The sequence below is a fragment of the Dermacentor andersoni genome, chromosome 5, assembly GCF_023375885.2.
Source record: "Dermacentor andersoni chromosome 5, qqDerAnde1_hic_scaffold, whole genome shotgun sequence".
In the NCBI taxonomy this organism is placed as follows: Eukaryota; Metazoa; Arthropoda; class Arachnida; order Ixodida; family Ixodidae; genus Dermacentor; species Dermacentor andersoni.
This window is the reverse complement of record NC_092818.1, coordinates 193,659,495-193,670,644: the sequence shown is the minus strand read 5'-3', so window position 1 is coordinate 193,670,644 and position 11,150 is coordinate 193,659,495. Positions and strand designations below refer to the sequence as shown.

At 44.9% G+C, this 11,150-nt stretch overlaps 1 long non-coding RNA gene across 2 annotated transcripts; it reads right to left on the bottom strand.

Moving 5' to 3' along the window:
* Positions 1 to 3,329: 3,329 nt before the first annotated feature.
* LOC129383146 (uncharacterized) lies at positions 3,330 to 11,064 on the bottom strand. 2 transcript variants are annotated; one of them, XR_008611058.2, is made up of 2 exons: positions 10,923 to 11,064; positions 3,330 to 4,793 (listed from the first exon to the last, which is right to left on the bottom strand). It is a non-coding gene; the product is annotated as an uncharacterized lncRNA (long non-coding RNA). The 2 variants fall into 2 exon arrangements; XR_008611054.2 differs by lacking the exon at positions 10,923 to 11,064 and adding an exon at positions 10,840 to 10,915.
* Between the last annotated feature and the right edge of the window lie 86 nt (positions 11,065 to 11,150).

The following is an 11,150-nucleotide window of genomic DNA, read 5'->3' as shown; positions in this document are numbered from 1 at the left end:
GCGGACAGCCGTATGCACGGGCACGGCCGGGCAAGAGACGTCGCGCGCTCTCCTACCCTAGCGCGCGCTTGATCACGGGACGTGGACAGCGCGCATAAAGCTGCCATCCTTCTCGGCTCACCCTCGCACCATTTCATTCGCAATTAACCCCAGCACGTGGGATGCAACGGGGCACTATAATTTTTGTCACACTTGGACTTTAAACCAAACATCAGGGCGATGGCGAAAATTCACTTAGGGTGTCCAAAAATTGCTATCGCAATAATACACTATGGAGAAAGGTATTATGGAAATTATCTGTGGATGGGTCGAAACCCCCTAATTTCCCAAACACGCACCCATCCACTGGCACGCTGCACACCACGGATCCCGCGCGGCACGCTGCATCATTAAGGCGTATCGTTCTTCTCTAGCTCTATGATCATTTCTGCAGTAGTCACTTGGCGAGAAGCTTAATTTCCAACCTATGCGCAAGTGTCGTACCTGAATTTCGAAAGTACACGGACCATATATATGTTGGCAAAATAATCGGAACTCACTATTTAGACTCGCCAAAATTATACTTAGCTGCTCACTTGAACTCATAAGAATATACTACTCAGCCGAGCTCACTCGGGCTCAAACTCGCCAAAATACTGCTCAGCTGGGCTCACTCAGACTCATGGGATGATCTGAGGGGGTTGACTCATCAGTGAGCTTGCCAGCGTATGATGTGTGCTGAACCACAAACCTGGCTTTCTTGAATAAAAACAGTTGGTCGCTGCAGCATATGGATGCACATAAGTGTAATTCAGAGAGCATGGCATTGTAAAGGCTGCCACAGTTACCATGCCATGCTGCAGCTGATTTCAATCATGTCAAATGCAATACCCCTGCCAGCTTTTAGTCAGTCGATCAAATGTGATTGCTATTTATCTCATCACAACACCTCATTTTCCTGCCTAAGGCTTTGGGTGAATTTTCCTTGGCATCCATTTTGTTACTCTAACAGGTTACCAGTTATCTGTTGCCTATACGAAATTTGAAGTTGTGCACATTTCATGTGGACTCTATGCCAAACTCGTAGTACTGCATGCGTTTTTGCAGTTAGGTCTAGAGTTACAGAATCGCATGTGGGAGTTACTTTAGTTAGCAACTGTAGCTTTGGAACAAACATGTGCATGAGAGGGTGCTTAAGTGTTACCTGTCAAGACTGGGAGCACCAAGGCAACTTGTGCAGTAAAGGCATGGGCAGTACGAGCCCACAGAGTTTTTAAGTGTGGCTGAGGTGATGCGTCTAGACTTCACTATGAAGAGAGCCAAATAAAAGGTTGCCTATCCATCATACATATTCTGGAGCCTTTTCTTGAGCTTTTCTAAAACATTAAGCTCAGCGTGTACACTTTATCACAGCATAATTATTACATGTGATATAAAACATTGTATTGTGCAGTTTCTCCAACTCTTCGTGAAGGCATCTATCCATAGATTAAACAGGAAGAGGCTCAATGTTGACATATCTCCACAGTAGCATCTCCAGGACCTCGTACTGTCACAATGCATCACAGACATTATTTAAGTGAACTCCAAAAGTGAAGCTCTTCGTTAACATTGGCTAAAATTGTATCTTTATATAGCAAAGTGATCATGCATAAATCTGTATGTCATGACAGAACACTTCGTTTCTCACGGACTTTAGTTTACAATTGTTTTCAAGTTCAGGAAAATTGTGCAGTGGGCTAGTTGGTTCGACATACTTAACACTGTTGTGCGGAGTGACGAAGGGACAGGACTTGAGTGAGGAAACAACACACGACACCTGAGCACAAACTATCAACTGGTGATTATCACAAAACAATGATTCTGCTGAAAAGTAGGAACCAAAGGAAAAGAGAAGTTGTGGAAGCATACAACCTCAAGGTGGACCCACAGGGCTCATGTGTCAGCCCGCCGTCTATTTCACTCAGCAATAAAGAGATTAGCATAATCGCTGACAATAGAGGGTGTAGGTAGACCGGGAAGAGGACTCCTGTGCATGCGTGTAGGCTTTATGTACGCTTCACTTGCAGAAAAATAAACCAGTTCGTAGTTTGCGCTCAGGTGTCGTGTTGTTTTCTCGCTCAAATCCTGACCCTTCATCGCTCTGCGCAACAGTGTTAAGTTTTCAGGTTGTTCACTATGTGATGTAAGAAGGGTAAAATTGATGGGAAATCCCAATATTCTCGGGCATATTGCGAAAAATATGGCCCAAGTTAAGTGTCATTTTAGGCTTCACTGTCCCCTATTATAGGGCAAATAGTAATAGTTTGAATTCTATGGATGCTGGTTGCTTTTTCTGACTTAACCTAGGCGGTGCTCAGCTCTCAGTTGAAAAGAACAGGTAAACAGGAGGACTTGCCACATAAGCAGGAGGTAGCACTCCACACAGACTTAAGCTTAATATACTGCGTGCTTCCACAGCCCTAGGGGGCTAGTCTGTAAGTGTTGACTAAGTGGACTGTCCATTCCAGTACACGCTGAATGAATAGAGCACGAGAGCCCACGGTGACGATTGCCGCTTGCTCTACCAGCTTAGAGCTCTACCTAATCAGTGTGTGCTGAAATAGTCCACTTAGTGGATCCTCACAGAATCCTTCCCGACTGATGTTTGTGTTGGTAGGTTGCAAGCATTGCACTTTCCTTCCTTTCATGTGGGCAGTTCCCACATATGGATGTCATTTAACATATTGTATTCATATTGCCTTTGATCTATAAATTTCTAATTCATGCTTATAACCAGGCCTACCAGCTCTTGTCCTGCATATTTATATAGCCTTCTCATTTCTGCATCAACACTGCACATATTTATAGCAAATTGGAGTCATTCTCCATTATACCCTCAAGCATTTGAAGTAGACACTGCAATAACCCCAAGGGAGGGGGGACAGTAACGCAAAAACCTTATTGGGCTTGTAGTGCTGCTGAAGGATGCACACATACCATGTATGCTAAAATTCTCAGCAGACATTCCAAAGTTTGTACGAGTTCGACTTTAGCTGGCTAAACTGAATGATTCATATTGAAGGCAATTCTTGCAACACTTGGTCAAACTGAATGAAACTGGACAGCACAATTAGCTGTGTTCATCTACCATTTATACGACTGCTGCCCAGAGCATTTTGCCTGTTACTTTGCCTTTCGTTTCTGTACTATCAAGTTCAAGTACACATGTACTTTATCACTGTACAAGTAGAATGGCTTCAAGGCTTTTCCTGGGCATTCAACAGTCACTATTTATTCCTATAAACCTTCCTGCATGTGAAGGCAAAAAAAACTTATTAATTCATGCTGGAAGTATAAAAAGACAGGTATTTGCACAGAAAATGTTTATTTTGAGCACCGAGGTTCTTGCTGATGTAGATATGGTGCTGGCTCCCTCCTTGCCCGAAGCATGTGCTTGCTGTACACAGCACCAGATGATGGCTTCCTAGGTCAAAAGATCAAATTGAAATAAGAGGCATTTTGTTTTAGCTCCGGAAAGAGAAAGCAGGACTGAGACATTAACATGTATAAAAAATACTTGCCTAAAGAAAAATTAATACACAAGCAAATTCACTAAAGAGGTTCACTTTCAAGAGCAAAAGTATGGTTACGATGAAAATTACAAGGACGCTTCACTGCTCATTGAGGTTTCGGTTCAGTAGTTGTTGAGCCACGAGGGTTAGCATGCTACATTTTACATATTATGTTTTGTAGAACAATTTTGCACTTTGAACAATGTAGTGCCTATTTAAATGTACTGACAAGGAATGCTGAAACTCCAGGCTAGTTTGGTCTGCACAAGATATGATACAGACACTGTACTGCATTCATTTAGTGTTTTTGTCACTGATCTCATGCACAAAGGTCATTCACACCTATCCTACATGAAATGCAGTTTCTTTGAAGCTTCATCTAGTCCTTGAATTTGCTGCATGCTTATGTCTAAGGGAATTCGTTTGGTTCCTTTTAATGTAGTACATCTAAGCAACTGCTATCAAATGCCCATAGTGTTCCCTTGCATGTACAAAACATTTTTGGCCCTTTCAATGCACAATACTCATTACATTTGACACTTGGGACTCGTGCAAGGCGCCATTTAGTATTATATGCTTGTCCACATCTGATAATACCTTCATAGCTGGGTCATTCCCATGCCAAATGCCTTGGTTATTACTGTGACCATCTCACACTTTTCCTTTAGAATCTTCTTGTCCACTTTTAAGGAAGCATCCCACGACACAAGGTCTCCATCCTAGTGGTGCTATGGAGTTAACTTATGTGCTAGTTGTAGCAGATGACGTCAACTGAAGGCCACTGAAGATAAAACTCTCTGCGAGAATTCCTTTTGCACAATAAATGCAGACAATACAGAATAGTCAAAATGTAGTTATCTGGCAAGACTGGCTGCATCCATCATCTTTGTTTGGTGCAATTCTGAGGTGGCTCCATGTTACAAGACGCTTGGCGATTATTGCCATGTGACTGTTCGGGACTCTATAAAACACAAGAATTGCCTTACTCCGGCCTTTCTCTTTGTGCAGCAGCCAACGTTATTATTCGTCCAATCGCACCGTGTACTGTTCGTGTGTCCATAGACTAAATTCTTCACCACATTGTTTTTGCGGTATTTCGTGAGTGACCCATGAACTCATCTTGGGGTGGGACTTCTTTGGCGTCTGCTTCTATCTCTTGTCCTCAGCGCCTCACACAACTGGATGCCACTGGCAATTCTTTTCCTAACCACGAAGAATGCATTCGTCTCGTCACCTCTTCCGATTACGTTCTTTGGCCACCTAGAGAAGAGATTATAGGTGTCAACTCCTGTAACATTGTGGATGGCGGCATACTCATTCTACCCTATGACCATACCCTATCTCGAGCAATTCTGATTACCCCTGGCCTTATTCGCTTCTCTGAGGGGTCTGCATTGCTTACTGCAATAAACCAAACTCTCGAACCCCAACTGTTGCCTCGTGGATCAACTGTTACTTGAGCTGTTGACACTCATGTCGTTGCAATTGTCACGAAGACAGCTCAGTGTGTTCTTGCGTCTATTACCGTGCGCTGAACAAAATTGTGCGCAAAGATGTTTACCCTGTGTCACGGATGGATGATGCACTAGATTCACTCCACGGTGCTGAATAATTTTCTAGCCTTGACTTTAGACCAGGCTACTGGCAAATACCGATGTCCAAATCCGACAAAGAAAAACGACATTTGCTACCCCTGATAGGCTCTACGAGTTCAGTGCGATGCCTTTTGGACTCTGCAATGTGCCTGCCACATTCGAACGCATGATCGATAAGTCTTGTGTAGCTTGAAATGGAAAACCTGTCTGTGCTATCTCGACGACATTGTGTTTTCAACCATGTTCTCACAACATTTGCAACGTCTTGATGAAGTCCTTGCCTCTCTTGCAAATGCTGGTTTGTAGCTCAACACACGCACACGCACACACACACACACACACAAATGCAGTTTCGCCAGCAAGGCCATCAAAGTTCTGGGGCACATAGTCAGCAAAGAAGGTATTCGACCGGACCCCGAGAAGCTTACTGCCATCCTCAAATTTTGCGTCCACTGCGTCAAAAAGACATGCACAGTTTTCTTGGACTTGCTTCTTCCAGATGCAACTTCGCTACGCTTACGTCCCCGCTCCATCAACTCCTCGCCAGTAATGCGCCCTTTGTTTCGTCCGACGAATGTGAACATGCTTTCCTGCTTTTGCAACATGCCCTGACGTCAGACCCAGTACTGTGCCACTTTGATCCGACCGCGCCCACCATCTTTCAAACCGACGCTAGCAGTCAGTCTCGGTGCCATTCTACTGCAACGTGACAACACATTCCGCGAACGAGTAATTACTTATGCTAGTCGTGCACTAACCAGTGCAGAGAATTACTACACCATAACCAAGCAGGAGTGCCTTGCTGTTGGGCAATGCAAAAGTTTCGCCCATATCTTCATGGCCGCCATTTCACAGTCGTTACCGACCATAACACACTGTGCTGGCTTTTATTGCTAAAGAATTTATCAGGTCACCTGGGTTGCTGTGTGCTTCACCTACAGGAGTACGATTTCAATGTCACCTACGGGGCTGCAAAGAAGCATCAAGACACCAATGCTCTCTCTTGCTACCCTCTGAAGAATCATGACGATTCACCATAACCTCTCCGTGATTGTGTACGTCCTGAGTCCTCTTCATCGGCTTTACCCATTGTAACCCTCGAATGGCTAAGACACGACAGCCCATTTGTCCTTGTGTCCCACCAACGCATCGACCCATACTGCTGAACTATTCTCCAACGCATGAAAGATTCTTCGTCACCTCCAAACGCCTGACTTCGTCGACAACTTAATCAATGCAAGCTGCACAATGAGGTTTTACATCGCAACATTTATCACATCGATGGCAACAAATGGGTCGCGGTCATACCATGTTCTCTGCAATGTGAGGTGCTTGAAGCCTTTCACGATCATGCGACGACTGGTCATCTAGGCTACCACAAGACTTACAACAGAATATGAAGTCGCTGCTCCTGGCGTGGCCCATCTTCAGCCGTTGTGAAGTATGTTGCACCCTGCGTTCATTGTCAAAGCCGCAAACGACCAACAGCTCCTTCTGGCTCTTTACAACCTCTGCCTTGTCCCGCTTCGCCTTTTGAAGTAGTTGGAATAGACTTGTACGGTCCTCTTCCCACGACCTTACATGGCAATCGTTGGATTATAACGGCCATAGACCATCCAACACGCTATGCGGAGACAGCATCTCTACAATCCGGGACTGCTGCTGAAGTCGCTGATTTCTTTCTACACAACATTATCTTACACCGCAGCGCTCCGCGCATTCTCCTCAGTGACCGTAGCAGTCTTCCTCTCTTCTATCCTTACCGAAGTTCTGTGCGCCTCTAACACAATTCGCAAGACGACTTCCAGTTACCATCCGCAGACCAACAGCTTGACGGAGTGTTTTCACCATACCCTCTCTGACATAATTGTGATGTACATCCGCCCTGGCCACACGAACAGGGATGCAATCCTGCCGTTCATGACATTCGCCTATAACATGGCTACGCAATGTACTACTGGCTTTTAACATTTTTTCTTCATCTATGGCTGTTCACCAAGTTTCATTCTTGATGTATCATTCCTTTCGACTCCTGTACCCCCATCAGTTCCTTTCTTGGAACAATTTGTGTCTCGCCTTGCGGAGTGCAGTCGCCTCGCCCCGCTTAACACAGGCATCTCCCAGGACGCTCGCAAGTTTCGTTACGACTCGACCCACTGTGCTGTGACTTTTTCTCCTGGTGACGAAGTTCTTTGGACTCCTGTGTGCGTTCCTGGCTTAAGCAAAAAATTTCTGGTGTTTTACTCGACTTTCCGCGGTCGTTGAGCAGACATCACCTGTCAGTTACCATGTCTCGCTTGTTAGAACGCCACCCGATTCCCGTTGCTGTGGCACAGAGATAGTGCATGTCTCCCGCTTAAAACCAAATACTTGACCCATTTTATAGTACTTACGCGCAGCCAGGCGGCCGCTTCCACAGCGAGAGAGAATTAGCATGGGCACAACACATGCCTGACTTTCAACTTCATCATCTGCACATCTTTTTCATCTGCATATATCATCACTAGCAGCACAGTTTAATCCTCGAGGTAGTAGTCCGAGCTTGGCTGGAATAAAGCGGTTCCTTACGATACATATATATATATATATATATTTCTTGCACTTCAAGAAACTTCGTTTGACCTCGAAGACTTGAGCACTGAAGTAACGGCGCTAAGTATATACAAGACCTCATAGTAGGAGACAGTTCAATTTCACAGCCTGGGTCCCCTTGCTGGTGTAATCTTCCTTCGTGTAATTGTCGCATACTTGGCTATCACTAACACTGCTTCGCCTTTCTGCAAAACTGCAGCCTCTCCTTTTTTTTTTTCTGCTAGTCCAAGCATAAGTGCTGCCGCACATGACTGCTGTTGATTCTGATTTCGAGTGAATCTGGCTTGGCCTCATTTCGGTTACTGAGTGAATTATACAGAGAGAGAGAAATAGAAGAGAGGTTAACCAGACACATGTCCGATTTGCTACCCTGCACTGGGGAAAGGGGTATGGGGATGAAGAGAGTGTTCCACAGCTATCAGGCACTAAGATATAAAAAAGGAACAGTACCGATACTCGAAGAAAACCTAGTGCATATTGTTTCCAGTAAAGTGGAGTAGTAGCCAGTAATTCTTTCGTTACTGAGATTTAATTTGGTAATTACAATTATCTAACTCGAGAAGTACTCTCATAATTTTCAAAGTGTCAATGAGGCATTTGTTGGCATCCCAAAATGACATCTAACTGCAGTGTTTTCAGCGACATACTAATTGCGTACAATTTTACCGACTGGAAAATAACCTCACGAACTATGAAAAATACCGTGTGAGTGAACTCTCACCCGCATCATAAAGCAGTGCCCTCAAATAAGCTGATTGAAAGTAACTGCATTGCCTATCGCAAACCCGAAGAGACAGCGCACCACCTTGATAATGGTACGGAAGGAGCCCCAACAGCAGGTTTCGCAGCTTCTCCTTTCTCTCTACGTCACACTTATTATCCCTCTCTCAAGGCCGACTGATAAATGATAACAAAAGCACCTTGATAACGCAGCCAAAGTGCAGCTCTGACCACACACGAAATGTGAAGAGCAATGTAATAGGCACAGAATGTTTCAAAATCCAGACTTTGCTCGCACCGCATCGAAAGAGTGTGGGCAAAGTTATATTTCGCACCAGAAACTTGCTTCGGACCAAAGCCAATATAAAGTGAGCGTTTTATTTTTCATGAAAGTGTACACGTGCTGCAAGAACAGGTTTGTGTCAACAAATAAAAGCGAAATAAACACACTGGAAAGCGACCAACTTGTAGAGAAAAGGCAAAACCAATGCGTTCACGAAATTAAATATACCACTTCTATGAGCCGAACTGGCAATCAGAACGTCGGCACACACACACACACACACAGACAAAAAAAAAAAAAAACTGTGTGCTCTTACTATCTATTAATTCGTAAGCTGCGTTGAACATCAGCCTAGAGGACGTGTTCAAATAGGTCTCCTTTTGCAGCTACGCAGTACTGTCTATATTATCACACCTTTAGTGGCTTTCTTGATGACCGATGCCGGAATTCTATGGCAGACATCCGTTATCCTTACCTTGAACAAATGTGACGTCCGTCTAAGCTGACGTCCGGCACAATCTTTCACATAACCCCAAAGAAAGAAACTTAACGGAGAGGTCAGGTGACCTAGCCGGCCTCTTTACAGGCTCGTGCCTTCCAATCTATTTGAAAAGTAGCACCCAACCAGTTTCGTGCTCGGCTGCTGCTGCATGCAGGTGGCCCATCTTGCTGATACAGCAGAAGTGGAAGATGTGACAGCGGGACTTTGCTGAGAAACTCATCAACCACTCCTTCAAGGATTTCGTTCACATAACGCTGTCCAGTCAGTGCGTGATTGAAGATGGTACTGATTATTGCACTGGCGTAAATTCCAAACCACACATTGAGCGACCACTGGTACTGGCGCCGATTGCGCTGTACTTAATGTAGATTGGAGTCCCTCCAATAGTGTGCGTGAATGACATTGAATGTATATATGATGGCACCTGCACTGTTCTTTTGCGCAAACTCATCATGCCACAGGTTCTTAGTGTCAAGATGTAAAACTTACCAGACCCAGCTTGTCAGTTAACAATATACACTATAGAATTAGCGTCTAAGGTTATCATTAAGATGAGTGCTAAAACCCCTTAATGCTTACATAGGACCAGAATTCACAAGTGGCTGTAATATCAACGTGCAAGTGCTCAGAGGGTTCCTGAAGCACTCTTGAGCACATGAACATAACTTTCAGCCGGGATATACACGTGCGATGGGAGACAATGATTCGTTACAAAGCCATACACAACACCCTTTCTCACAAAACCTTATAACACTAGTAAAATTTGTTGGCCAAGTTACGATTTATCCTACTTTGAAGCAAGCACATAAAGAGAACATCCCAGTCTTCATCCACGATTAAATCACCAGTATTAAATGGACCCACCTTAAGGGTTATTTGGCAACAACATGTGTATGTCCATGCTTGTATCGTTTATTGATTGTCCCGCTCTAGTAGAATGGACGACCACGCAGCCTGATCATGCACTTTGGAATGAAGCTTCTTTCTAGAAAATCACAAATACCGACCGCACACACAACCTTTGTCACATCTGCACAGAGCACTCGAGCGTTACGCTGCGGAGAAAGGTTACCAGAGAATGGCTGTTGACAGCGCAGCGATATTGCTATGTAAAGGCTCATATTACTATGTAAACGAACGCTGTTTCCCGCGCGTTTAATGACGCCGCAAAGCACTCATTTAGCGACTTCATTCACTACCGCCCTTAGTCGGCGGACGGCAGACCTGAACCATGTGTCAGGAATGTGCGTTTACATTGCGAGATAAATGATGAATACTCCTTATTTTCTCTAAACAAGTGCGCGCACATGCCGCACTTGGGTCATCTGCCATTTACACATTTTGCCGTGTAGCAGCACCGTAACCAGGTAATGTTACGTTTAAGTGATTGTGAAAAAGGCTCTTACAAGTTTGAAGGAACTTAAGATAAACAGTGTCGTCTAATATGCGTTCTCGGCGCTAGTACACTGTAGCACTGGCTGATCGGTGCGGCGGTCCGCGGGATGCGTCACAAGGAAAATAAGCTGGTAAGGAACCTGGAAATGAAGTATCAGGCAGCCGAAAGCGTAGGTTTGCATAGTAGAGGCACATCGAATGGAAAAGTGAAGTACTTACGATAGCTTACGCTAGCACAAGCCCTAAAAAATAAACAATCCACATCTTTGTCCAGTTGTTTGAGCGTAGCTCACCTGGCTCACCTTTGAGCTTGCCATTCTGCCGCCAAAACCAAAGACGGATGTGACATCACGGACGCGAAAAACAAAGAATGAATGCGACATCCCGGACGTGACGTTTGGGTGAACCTAACGTCTGCGTTCCGTCGACCGGGTGAACGCAGACACTTTCTTTCGGGGCCGCGCTCTGTACGAAACCGGAGCCGCAACCGAAGCCGGAGCGAATCGAGCGCGGCCTGGCGGGCGCCGGCA